The following is a 14,237-nucleotide window of genomic DNA, read 5'->3' on the forward strand; positions in this document are numbered from 1 at the left end:
ACATAGAGACCTCACTCTGCAGGAGGCCACACCCCAGCCATTAAAGTCAGAGGATTGGCAGGAGGCCATCTGAGTGGGGAACGGTTCTCGCAGAGCTCCCAGCCTCAGCCTCCTCCGCAGCTCCCTCAGCTGCAGGCTCATGATGTCACAGACCCTTCCCCTCATCTGAGCTAGTTCTCAAGCAACCAAATTTCTCCTCCTCATTTCCTAAGGGAGGCTGCCTGTCAGCCACAGATGGGCACAGGCTGTGCCAAGATCTCCATGGCAACCAGGGGCCCCTTGTTTCCTGCCTTGGGCAATAATCCAGAGCCAACACCCTTGGAGGGCGCCCTTGCCGACCCCAGTGGGGTGACTGTTGCTGCGGGCCCATCACACCCTGTTCCTAGGAACAGCCTAGGGAGGAAGCCCAGCTGAGTTTCCCTGGAAGACTTCAGACCCATTGGGAGTTTTCTGAGAAAAGTCCTGGGATGGGGCAGGGTGGAAAGGCTCTTCACTGGAGTCCACGCTCTCCCTCCCACATGGAATTGATTTCTCAGGGCAGACTGTGGGGCTTCTGGTGGTAAACCTTCTTTAGGGTAATGGGTGAAAGTTGACAGTTTCACAGTGTGCTAGTTGGCTTTAGACTTTGCTCTCCCTGGTGGGGGGCGGGGGGCAGGAGACAGTTTGCAATGGATTAGGCAATAATCCCAGATGCTTGCTACCCCCACCCGATAAATGACCTCTGAGGCATTTGGGGACCTGGCAGGATCTTAACCACGTGGGTGTTTATCTATGTGGACTCAAAGACTCCAGAGTGAAAGGGATGGTGGGGTGGGCACCCTGGGAGCAGAGTTGGAGCTGAAAGTCACCGCCACAATGTCAAGAACTGGGGAGGCCTCTTCCTAGAGATTCCATCTCCAGGAGAAAACCAAATCAGAATGCAAAGTAGAACTACGCCTAGTTCGACCTACTGCTCCTCTCTGCCCTCTGCGAATCTCTGGGAGGGAACCTGAAATTCAGCTGTCTGGATCCTGTATAGGCATGGTTCACAGCCTTCTCTGCTCCCTGGGGGATTCCTTCTCCTTATCAACTTCTTTTCCCAGTCTTGAGGGAGGGGAGTTTCGTTTTTGCTCATCTTGTTCGCTGGGCTTTTATAATGCAGAATCAATACCCAGTTGGGGAAGATTCTGTGGTTGGACTGGCAATGGAAAGAAGGATTTGGGTCTACAGGATATTAGTCTCTATAATAAAGAGAAATAGAAAATATCTCAAGGAAATTTTGGAGGCAGTGGAGGTGGGAGATTGGAAGAGAGTTGCCCTAACTTCTGCTGACTGATGAGAGGAGATTTGACAGGACAGAGAATTCATGGTCAGTGCTGCCGTGGACATCACCATCATCTCCCCTCTCACTTTGCCAAAGGGCAAGTCTCAGGTTTGAGCTATTTTGAAATTACTTGCGATTGCTGAAGGGTGCTTCCTAGTCAGAGCTAGGACACCAAACCTCGTGGATCCAGACTTAGTGATGATTGTAATAATAATCACTCTCATGTTTGTGGAGTACTTCCCTGGTGGCTCAGAAAAAAAGCGTCTGCCTCCAATGCGGGAGACCCGGGTTTGATCCCTGGGTTGGGAAGATCCCCTGGAGAAGGAAATGGTAATCCACTCCAGTATTCTTGCCTGGAGAATTCCATGGACGGAGGAGCCTTGTAGGCTACAGTTCACGGGGTCGCAAAGAGTCAGACGCGACTGAGCGACTTTACTCACTTTTGTATGAATGTATCCAGCAGTCCTTCTTGTTGCTGTTGATCAGCCCCTCAGTCGTGTCTGACTCTTCTGTGACCCCATGGGCTGTAGCCTGCAAGGCTCCTCCGTCCATGGGATTCTCCAGGCAAGAATACTGGAGTGGGTTGCCATGACCTCCTCCAGGGGATCTTCTGGACCCAGGGATGGAATGAACATGTGTCTCCTGCATCAGCAGGTGGATTCTTTACCGTCTGAGCTACTTAGGGAAGCCCCCCAGCACTCCTCCTAAAACCTTTGAAGGCATTGTTTGATTGAATTTTCCCAACTGCCCTGTGGAGAAGGGAACATCATTATTCCTATTTTCCAGAAACAGAATGGAGTCGCAGGCGGTAACGACACTTGCCCAAAGTCACATAGCCAGATGTGCTGTTGCCTGGCCTCAAAGGCATGAAATCCGGGTGCTGTCTGGGCAAGTTTTCTGCAGGGAGGCCAGGTGCAGCAAGGATGATGGGGAGTTCCTCTCAGGAAATTGCTAGGCCACGCTGAAGAGGGCTCTCTGTGGAAGCCGCTGCCTCTCACTGACCCAGCAAAGCAGAAAATCCAAGCTGACGCGAGGCATGGCTCCGTTGAGGCTACCCCTCCTCGGCTGAGTGTCAGAAATGTGCTGGGAGCTAATGTGATCATCTGGGACAGCTCCTGTCAGCCGGCTTGTTCTCCTGCCATCTTGTGAGTCCTGGGACTGACGCGTGGGGGAACACATGGCCTAGATTAACCCCTCTGAGGAGGGCCCTGTCTACCTTTCTGTCCAGGCTTTTCTGAACGCAGACGTCCCCCTGCAAGCTCCCAGCACTAGGAGAGATGCTCGTCACTTCTCCTGTGGGACAACGAGGGGCAGATGGCGGAGCCTCCGTCCGTACCGCCGTCCTCTGTGGCGCCAGACTTACTGTCCCTCAGGAAGAGGGTCTCTGTGGGAACCTCAGGTTTGGGAGTCAGTGGGTTCGAACCACCCCAACATGATTCCATCTGGACAAGTCACTTTATAGACCTCATGCTTTGGTGAAATAGGAAAAACAGTAGTACCCACCAAATAGGTTTAAGGCAAACGAAATGACTTGGCACAAGGAAATTGCTCAATAGGCTGTATTCCTATCTCAGGAAATGAGCTGAGGAGAGAGTTGAGTTTGTGGTCACTGGTCTGACAGTGTGTTTTATCTATTTTGGACTCTAATTGGTTCTGAGCATTCTTCTTGGCTCTGTACCCAGGCATAGCCCGACCTTTTCCTTAGGTGAAGCTCTTCCAGAACCTGTGCATGCCTGCCTTATCCGATCTTTTTTTTTTTTTTTTGTATACTTTATTACCTAGTACTACAGTTGGTTGTATATACAAGTCTGGGCTGGTCAGGGAGGGGCTACAGTTTTCATAATTTTTCTATGCATAATCCTTAGCTTATGATGCAACACACATGACTGTTTCTGGCCACCCTACACTGGCCATGCTGCCTGGTCATTGCCACACACTGGCTGGTCTCTGCCCTTTGCATGGATCCAGAAAGGCAGCCCCTGCCCATGAGACCCTGGCCTCCCTCACTGGTGTTTTTCTCAGTTTTTAAAGGCACTCAGCCAGGCAATGTCCAGACAGAGCAGCAGGGTAAGACCCTTGTCTCCACGGACAGTCCTCTCTCCCTCAGGGAGGCTCTTTCCTTTGGCCTCTCATCGCCCTGGGTTTCAGTCCTGGCTCCGCCACTCACTGTGAGAACTTGAGCAAATTACCTCCTCTCATGGAGCCTCTGCAAAATGGGGATAATATTGTTTTCATAGGTTGTGAGGTTTAAATGTAAAGCTCCCATCACCCAGTAGGTCCCCAATACATATGAGCTCCCTTTTCAGTTCCTCTGGGGCAATCAGGAATGTTGAACTGAAGGCACTTCCTTAGGGGCTTCCCTGGGGGCTCAGATGGTAACGAACGTGCCTGCTTTGCAGGAGACCAGGGTTCGATCCCTGGGTTGGGAAGATCCCCCAGAGAAAGGAAAAGGCAACTCACTCCAGGTTTCTTGCCTGGGAAATCCCAGGGACAGAGGAGCCTGGTGGGCTACAGTCCATGGGGTGGCAGAGTCAGGCACCACTGAGGGACTAACACCAGGAAGCTCTCGAGAGCCCCAGGCTAAGAAGAGGAAGGTGGCCGGGAGCTGGGGGAGACCATTGATACCCACCTGCCTCTCCACCTGCACTGGCTCCTCTGAGCAGGAGCTGGGCCAGGGCCATTCTGAGCCAAGTGAGCAGCCTCCCTGAGGCTAAGAACAAGCCCCTCCATGTGCTCAGGCTGCATCTCCGAGCTACAGGAGCAAAGGTGCGAAGGAGGGGAGGTCTCTGGGGACAGAAACACAGCTCTAAGAGGAAGGCCGTTTCCACAAGCCTGCTTTGCTCTTCTAGTTCCCACACTCTGCAGACACCCTCTTGCAATGCACAACTGGCCAACTCCAGTCAGGCTGGAAGGATTTCTGCACCCATTCCACAACAACAAACTGTGAGATGCCCACACTGGACAATCCTTAGTTTCCATCCCAGCTGAAGGAAGAGCACAGGCCCTAGGGCTTTTTTGGGAAAGAAATGTGTTTCTTAAGTCTTCCTTCTGAATCGTGTAGCACTAGCCAACTGCAACTGAGCAGCACTGGTGTTCAGCAAGTATCAGTCATTGTCACGATGTTTGCCATTCCCGAATAGCACTTATACTACCCTATTCAATGCGCTTCTCTAAACTCACTGTATTTTACACAGTTTCACCCTTAACAAATATGTGCCTGATAAACCAGTTTCGTTTATTTGACAAAAAAAGTATATCACTTGTTTTAGAAAAGGCAGAGGAACCAGAGATCAAATTGCCAACATCTGCTGGATCATCGAAAAAGCAAGAGAGTTCCAGAAAAACATCTATTTCTGCTTTATTGACTATGCCAAAGCCTTTGACTCTGGGGATCACAATAAACTGTGGAAAACTCTGAAAGAGATGGGAATACCAGACCCCCTGACCTGCCTCTTGAGAAACCTGTATGCAGGTCAGGAAACAACAGTTAGAGCTGGACATGAAACAACAGACTGGTTCCACATAGGAAAAGGAGTACATCAAGGCTGTATATTGTCACTCTGCTTATTTAACTTCTATGCAGAGGACATCATGAGAAACGCTGGGCTGGAAGAAGCACAGGCTGGAATCAAGATTGCCGGGAGAAATATTAATAACCTCAGATATGCAGATGACACCACCCTTATGGCAGAAAGTGAAGAACTAAAGAGCCTCATGATGATAGTGAAAGAGGAGAGTGAAAAAGTTGGCTTAAAGCTCAACATTCAGAAAACTAAGATCATCGCATCCGGTCCCATCACTTCATGTCTAATAGATGGGGAAACAGTGTAAACAGTGGCTGACTTTATTTTTCTGGGTTCCAAAATCACTGCAGATGGTGATTGCAGCCATGAAATTAAAAGACGCTTACTCCTTGGAAGGGAAGTTATGACCAACCTAGACAATATATTAAAAAGCAGAGACGTTATTTTGCCAACAAAGGTCTGTCTAGTCAAGGCTATGGTTTTTCCAGTGGTCATGTATGGGTTTGAGAGTTGGACTATAAAGAAAGCTGAGTGCCGAAGAATTGATGTTTTTGAACTGTGTTTTTGGAGAAGACTCTTGAGAGTCCCATGGACTGCAAGGAGATCCAACCAGTCCATCCTAAAGGAGATCAGTCCTGGGTGTTCATTGGAAGGACTGATGTTGAAGCTGAAACTCCAATACTTTGGCAACCTGATGGGAAGAGCTGATTCATTTGAAAAAACGCTGATGATGGGTAAGATTGAGGGCAGGAGGAGAAGGGGACGGCAGAGGATGAGATGGTTGGATGGCATCACTGACTCAATGGACATGGGTTTGGGTGGACTCCGGGAATTGGTGATGGACAGGGGGGCCTGACATGCTGCAGTTCATGGGGTGGCAAAGAGTCGGACATGATTGAGTAACTGAACCGGACTGAATTGATATCACTATCCAATCAGAATTTTGAAATGCTGTTATCTGATCCTTACTCAACCCCCTGGAGGGGTGCTAACCACACCGTAGAAAACACTGGACTAGTGAACAACTGCAGTGGGATCATGTGACAAGCTCACACACACATCAGGGGTAAAAGCACGAACTCAGTAACTTTGCTGCCCTATCACAAGGACCTGAAGATAGCTACAAGGGTTTTGGGTTGTGGACAAAGCATTCCACTGGCCAAATCAGTAAACAAAGGATGTCGTGGCCATCAAGTCATCAGCCACTGTAGCCACTGCCAACAGTGCACCCTGAGCAGATGAAAAAGAATAGGATGCTGACACCAGACAGCTGAGGTGCATGTCAAAGGAATAATTTCATTAAGCCCAGACAAAGTGAATCTTCCTATACAAAGTGCTAAATTCATTAACTTTCAGATATTTGTTTTTTTCTTTAATTAGCAAAAATCTTTTCATGTTCAACTATCTGGTTTGTTTTTTGCAACACTCCTATATATCCTGCCTCCTCCCTGACCTCTTCAGGACAGTCCTTCAGAGCTGAGAGTCTGTCTCTTGGGCTTAAGTCCTCAGTATGTCTGCTGAATAAAATGTAATTCTCAAGCTCTTGGTTGTACTTTTTTTCCCCCCTCCAGTTTAAAGCAATCATCTTACGGGGCCTCTAGTCATGAAATGGTGAGCATTTATCTTGATTCTAAAACCAAACCATAAAAATTCAATAATGACTCTCTGGTTAAACATGGTGGGTTGAACTCACATGTTTATCTTAACTATTTCCCTAGATCCCACTAAAGTAACGGGAAAGAACAGACAAAAGTATAATTGTACAAAGACCTAGAGACTGGAAGAGGCGACAACCTCAGATGAGGTCTGTTGACAATCGTTTAGAAAGTCGGTATTAGTGTGACCAGAACCAGATGAAATTCAAGTGCCCACGGAGGGGCATGGTGAATAGATGGAAGCTGATTTGCTCTGCAAAACACTATATGGGGTTGGGAATTGGAAGGAGTGCAGTGTGGGGCTGAAACAATGGACATGAGAGTATTAGACACCCAGATTCCTATCCCTATATGTGCAACAAAATGAGTTCCTCCTGCCTCCACCCTCACTGAAAATAGGGGGTCTATTTTCTGGGGAAACGCAATCAGGATGAAGCACAGTGGTGAGAGGTACTGGCTAAAGACAGGGGCACAAGAGCATGTCTGCATACAGAGAAGCCCCTTCTTGAGGCAATTCCCAGAGAGTTAGCATCGGTATTATACTCCCAAGTAGAGACATGGAGCTACTTCTCTGGAGAGATGAATGGCCTCAAAGAAAAGTTCCCCAAATACTGACTTTTGAGAGACTCAGGTGGCAAAGCCACCTCCCCCGTCACCCTCGTGGAAGCCCTTTATAGCCCTTTGACAGAACTGCCTGTGCACATGGAGCTTCTAACCCACTTTAAAACAACTTGCTCATATATAAGTGCCAGCTGAGGGGTTTTATAGTCCGTCCAGAGTTTGGAGTAAAGTAGCCATAGGAATGTTAGAAGACGGAGCCAACTGATATCTGCATGCATGCTACCTCACTTCAGTCGTATCCGACTCTTCTGACCCCATGGACTGTCGCCCGCCAGGCTCCAGTTCCAGAATACTGGAATTCCAGTATTCTGGAACTGGAGTGGGTTGCCATACCGTCCTCCAGGGGGTCTTCCTGACCCAAGGAGCAAACCTGCTTCTCTTATGTCTCCTTCATTGGTAGGTGGGTTTTTTTTTTTAAAACTGCTAGCGCCACCTGAAAAGCCCACTGAAACCTGTGGTGAAGGACAAAAGGTTGCTCAAGAATGGTACCCTGGTTGGCTGTGGTGCAGGACATCTTTTCTTTTTTTTGACATCTATTTGGCCTGCAGGCTCACTGTCTTCTTCTCCATCCTGCTCTGGGCTCTGAGGGGCTGACCTGAAGGAAACACAGTAATGGTGCCCCCGTCCCTCTGCCATCCCTGGAGACTGGGTGAGAGGCCGAGTGAGACGGAACCCTCTGTGTGGGACTGATCTGTCTGTGTCCCTAAACTGTCTTTCCTGGTAACTACTTTCTGTCGCCCCATCAGGCCTAGGACTGGTAACTAGGACACGACACCATAACTTACGGTTTCTCTGTACTCTGCCTGCACCTTGGGAAGCCGTTCCTTTATTACTCTCTTCAAATTACCCAGTTTGAGGGTGCCATTTATTTCCTGCCAGGACCCTGACTTGAAGCACCAAACAATATTTACATTATCAAAGTGTGAAAACTGACTGTTGATTACCGGAGAAACCTGTGAAATAACTATACTGGGAAGCTGGAGAAAGGGAAATGGGAACAATGGTATAAGAACACCAAATCCTTAACTGCCGTAATAGTAGTGAATAACAAACTTGATAAACTGAGAATGGTATAATATAAGCTAGAGGAGTTGTAAGTGATGAATTCTGTGAAGAGGGAAGTTGATGGACTTGATGTTTTGGTATGTAGCTTTTAGTGCTATTGATTTTTTAAATTATGAGCGTGTATAAATTTGCAAAAAATTTTATTTTTTAAAAAGTAAAATGTCAGGAGAAAACAGGACAGTGAAAACTCTTTGAATTCTTCTGAGGACCTAGTGCATAACGGATGCTTAGGTACCAATAGCAGAGTTGAACCCTACGTGACTCTCCCTTAGGCCTTCAGTTCCAAGAATCTGAGTCACTGCACTTCAGGAAAATGAAGCCATCTGTGCTTGACAGTGTGTGTGGCCTGACGGCAGGGTGGAGAGACAATAAGGCGATTAGGGAGAGAGGTGAATGGTTTGCAGCTGCATAGATCTGCTTTGAGGAGCAGAGCCTGAATCTTAGCTCTCCACTCTCAAGTAGGAGTCAGGGTCTTTAGGCAAGTTATTTCACCTCTCCATTCCTCAGTTTATTAAGTTCCATGAGGGCACAGTCTATTATAACCATCACCTTTTCCTGACCAGAGACTTTATATAGTGGGGGCTGTAGATTGATGCATAGTAGGAGCTTGATAAATAATTGAGTGAATCCTTAACTATAAAGAACACATTTGAGTCAGTTCCAATGAGGTGGATGAACCTGGAGTCTATTATTCAAAGTGAGATAAGTCAGAAAGAGAAAAACATATCATATATTAATGCATATATATGGAATCTAGAAAGATAGTACTGATGACCCTACTTGCAGGGTGGCAAAGGAGACACAGATGTTTTGGACACAGTGGTGGAAGAAGGGATGGGAAGATATGCAAGAATACATTGAAACGTATTTATTACCATATGTAAAATCGATAGCTGGTGAGTTCAATAGATGACTCAGGGGACCCAAAGCCAGTGCTCTGTGACAACCTAGACGGGTGGGATGGGGAAGGAGGTCGATGGGGGTTCAAGAGGGATGGCACATATGTACACCTAATGCTGATTCATGTTGATGTGTGGCAAAAACCGTCAGAATATTGTCAAGTAATAATTCTCTAATTAAAAAACTGTAAAAAAATAACTGAGCGAATCATAAGGATTAATTAAGAATGTACATATAGCATGGCAAATGTTTGGTAAATAGATCAAATAAACTAATTTTTTTTCCCTCTTACTCTCTGCTTCAGTTCCGTATTAATGTTGATATCAATCAGCTTTGAGCTGAAGTCTGATAGAGGTAAATAATGATAAATGGTACAAAGAACAACTATTGAGTCCTTAATTTGTGCCTTGCAAGCTTATATTAGCTTATGCAATTTTCATTCCATAAGTACTCTTATTATGCTCACTTTACAAGTGAGGATGCTGAGCAGTGAAGGCTGAGTGCAGAAGAATTAATGCTTTTTAACTGTGGTGTTGGAGAAGACTCTTGAGAGTCCCTTGGAGAGCAGGGAGATCCAACCAGGAAATTTCCTAAAGGAAATCCATCCTGAAGGACTGATGCTGAAGCTGAAACGCCAATATTTTGGCCACCTGATGCAAAGAGCTGACTCACTGGAAAATATCCTGATGGTGAGAAAGATTGAAGGCAGGAGAAGGGGACGACAGAAGATGAGATGGTTGGATGGCATCACAGACTCAATGGACATGAGTTTGAGCAAGCTCTGGGAGTTGGTGATGGACAGGGAAGCCTGACGTGCTGGAGGTCATGGGGTCGCAAAGGGTCGGACACGACTGAGCAACTGAACTGAACTGAATGACATAGCAAGTAAGCGGTGGGCTGGGATTTGAACACAGGCAGCTCAGCTTTAGAGCTGAATCACTTACTCATTTACTAGATTGTTAACAACCTATTCATGTAACCCAGAAAATCGATCACTATCAGGTTTTTCAGGAACTTTCTTCTTGTCTAAGCAATACTTGTGATATGCTACCGTCCAGACAACAAAGTCACCACTTTTGGGTCTGGGGATGTGTTCACTGAAGCCTGTTAGCGACCTTGTTTTGAAGAGAAACCCATTCACGTATTTTATCAAGCTTCAAGGTTGCTCTCTTGCTAACTCAGCATATCTTCTTTTTCTTTGACCCCAACTTCTTTAAAAAAAATTTTTTTTTAAAAATTTTGGCTGTGCTGGGTCTAGTTGTGGAGAGTGGAGTCTACTCTCTAGTTGCGGTTTGAGGGCTTCTTGCGGTGGCTTCTCTTGTTGCAGAGCGCAGGCTCTAGAGTGCTGGCTCAGTAGTTGTGATGCATGGGACTTAGTTGTTCTGTGGCATATGGGATCTTTCCCATCAGGCATCGAACCCGTGTCTCCTGCATTGGCAGTCCAGTTTTTTACCACTGAGCCACCAAGGAAGCCCTCAACCTCCTTTATCAAAATATTTTTTTAGTGAAATATAGTTGATTTACAATGCTGTGTTAGTTTCAGGTGTATACCAAAATGAATCAGTTATACATGTACATATACCCCCTCTTTTAGACTCTTTTCCCATATAGGCCATTATGCAGTATTGAGCAGAGTACCCTGTGCTACACAATAGGTCCTTATTAGTTATCTATCTTATATATAGTAATGTGTATATGTCAATCCCAACCATCCATTAATCCCTCCTTCTGCTTACCCCCTAGAAAACCATTGTTTTCTATGTAGATTCCAACTTGTCTTTAAGAAAAAAATCTTAGCAAGTAGTTAAAATATAATAAGATGTGCTTTTTTCCCCATTCCTACTAATAAAAAAAAAGGAAAGCTTTCTTCCCTAAATATAAAATACAAGATATGAAATGAAACATTCATTTCAAACACATTTTGGATTCTAATTTATAGTTTAACTTACAGTTGTCCTTTAATCTATATTTTACATTTTACATCCCAGGGAAGAATACAGAAACGTTCTTTTCAGGTTCTCAAAAGAGTGGAAAGAGTGTATTTCATAAATACTGCAACTCAAGTGTGCAATTAGTTATAAGCAATTTCATATATGTAATTTGGAGGATGCAGGGCACCACTAAGAAGTGACTATTAATAAATAAGCCATGAAAATTAGTTTTGAGGGGCAATTTTGGGTGGGGTAAATGTACAAAACTAAGCACCTTTACTGTTCTTAGAGGGAATTTTCTTCCATTCAGGTTTCTAAACAAGGAACTCAAGAAGATGCTGCTGTTTACTGTATGGCTTGGTGAAAACCTGTATCAGCCTTAAGGACAGCAGACACTCACCTGACACCTATCAAGTGTTGGACTCTGTCCCAAGTGCCCTGTATACTCTTATCCTCACGATAATCCTATCGGCTAAGTGCTACTATAACACTCAATTAATAGAAGAAGAAACCAATGCACAGATTAAGTCACATAGCTAGTGAGCTTTGCAGCTGGGACTTGAGTCCAACAGTGTAGGTTCAAAGTCTGGGCTCTAATGACTCTGTTACACCATGTGTCTGCCACTACTGAGGCAGTAATCCATCCTGGGAGGGCCGGATACAGCACCCCTTTTTCTCTGCTTCTTACATCTGTGGGTCTTGGGTGACAAGCATCTGATTGTACAAGTAAAATTCCAAGGAATTTTTGTATTCAGTCCAGACATAGCCTGTTCTTATGGATAACTGGGTACCAGAAGTAGGACACTAATGGGTAAGACCAAAATTCACAAAATTTAGCTTCATAAAGGGGACCATGAGTGGCTTCTCTTAAGAAGGAGATAAGCCCCATTGTCAGGGTTTATCTTAAAGGGTATAAACGTGTTCACAGGTGTTTCTTTGCTAGAAAAATCTCCGTAGGTTAGAAAAATAATTTTAAGTGCCTGGAAAAAATGTCTGGGAGAAGATGCACTAAGCACTACCTCAAGAGAATGAGATTTGCGATAAGGATACAGAAACATTTTATATTTTATATATATCAGTCCTATTCAAACCTTAAAAAATTACACTTTTGTAGTTAAAAAATGGACATTAATGGTCAGTGATCTTGTCATTTCCTTTTCACTATTTAGCTCACCACTCAGCTACTTGAACCAGAAAGATACATTTGAGTAAAGGAGGTCTGTGAATTCTAACATCTAGTGAACCTGAATTTGACTCGAGGGGAGGGCAAATCCAGTGAGGTAAGTAGACATTTCTGTCATTGCAACTAGCGTATAGTTGAGTCTTGTTTTTCAATTCAATCTGACCACCTTTATCTTTTAGAGTGTTCAGTCTGTTTTAATTGCTAAGGTGCATGCTAGGCGTCTTTGGTGTCTCAGATGGTAAAGAATCTGCCTGCAATTCAGGAGACCTGGGTTTGATCGCTGGGTCGGGAAGATCCCCTGGAGAAGGGAATGGCAACCCACTCCAGTATTCTTGCCTGGAGAATCCCATGGACAGAGTATCCATGGGGTCAGAGAGTCAGACATGACTTAGCAACTGAACAAGAAGGTGGGTTTAAGCCTACCATCTTGCTAATTTGTTTCTATGACTACAGATGAGTAAAATTTAAAGATTGAGCCAGTTTTACCTTATGCTTCAACTTCAGCCTACTTTTTAAGAGAATTTTTATTTTCTGGGCTTATGGGATCTCAGTTCCCTGACCAGAGATCAAACCTGGGCCCATGGCAGTGAGTGCTAAGATTTAACCACTAAGCCGCCAGGCAATTCCCTACAGCCTACTTCTGTTATCCATCCCAACAAACACAGCAGGTTACTAGGTGGCCAGAGAGGGTATAGGTTTTTCAAGCTATATTGTTAGGGGAAATGAGAACACCTGGACCTTTGGCTCCACCTCAAAAGGTGCAATTAATTCCATGTTTGTCATATTAGGGGTTCTGGGAAAGACTTATGAAAACCAGACTCTGTGGTTAGTTTCCAGTCTTTTCTGTGACTTAAATACACACCCAATCAAGGATATGGACTACAAACCAAGTCTGATCATCCCTGAACCAAGTTCTAGGAACTGCTCCAGCTCTGGATAATTAAAGAGCTGAAAATAACTAAGACTCCCCTGGCCTCAGGAACTGGGAGAACAGCTGAGTCTTGAAGAAGCTAAACTGGGAAAGGGCAGAGGTAATGCGCTAAGGAATCCCATGCAAGTTCTGACACTGGAAACAGCAAACCTAAGTTTAAAACGGGCAGCTTTCCATCCCAAGGCCACTGTGGCTCCAGATGACATATGCACCAATAGGAAATCACTTTCTGGATTAAACCCTCGGCCTGCATGAGTGGGTTACCTAAGTTACGGATGTTTAAGCAATTTTGTTTTTTCAGATTGAAGCAGGCAACACAGGGTATCCTACTCATTTTGTAGTGTAAGTCCAAAGTAAACTAGACTACTGATTTTATGCTTTTTTCCCAGGAGAAACTCATTCTTCTGGGGCATGACATGCTTTCCCTATGCTATGACATTTTGCAGCCTTCCAGGCTAATGGGCCCTGCTAAGCAGACTAACCCCATAACGTGATTTGCCTTAAAAGCAGCACAGAGTAGAACTGGAGGCAGGAATGACTGACAGGGTAAAGGAAAAACTGGGCAAGAAAAGCCTGGGCTAGGGAGTAAAAGCTTCCAACTTCACCAGTATCTTATCTAAGTGACTACTGGAGTTTAGCAGTCTAGCCTAAGCCCTGCTGCTTACTGGGGTAAATTACTTATCAAAGCCTTTTCTAAGGGTGGTTGGCACAGTGCTGGTTTATCACGGCTCTCTATCACCAGTAGCTGCTATCATTTTCCACAATGGGAAGGTGGGGTCATGGTAGGCCTGAACAGCTGTCAAAGTTCAATTTGAAAGGACTCCAAGGATCAAGTATATCAGATGTTAGCTGGACTTGAAACTGAGAACTACCTTTGGTGAAATCTCCTGTTAAGTCCTTCATTCCTTATTAAGACTTCATCTCATCTCTTATGAAAGTCTTTATTTCCCTTCTTTCTATTTATCAGAATTCCACTGACTTTGGACCTAGTTTTCCAGTCTGGATTGTTCCAAAGCCTAATGTAGGTTTTGGCATTTCTAATTGCTGGACTTTTTATCTACAAGTCAAACAACCATAATTCCCTCACAAAAACAACTTATGCTTAAAATTTTCTCCAAGATTCA

This window comes from Muntiacus reevesi, chromosome 5 (genome assembly GCF_963930625.1).
Source record: "Muntiacus reevesi chromosome 5, mMunRee1.1, whole genome shotgun sequence".
Lineage (NCBI taxonomy): Eukaryota > Metazoa > Chordata > Mammalia > Artiodactyla > Cervidae > Muntiacus > Muntiacus reevesi.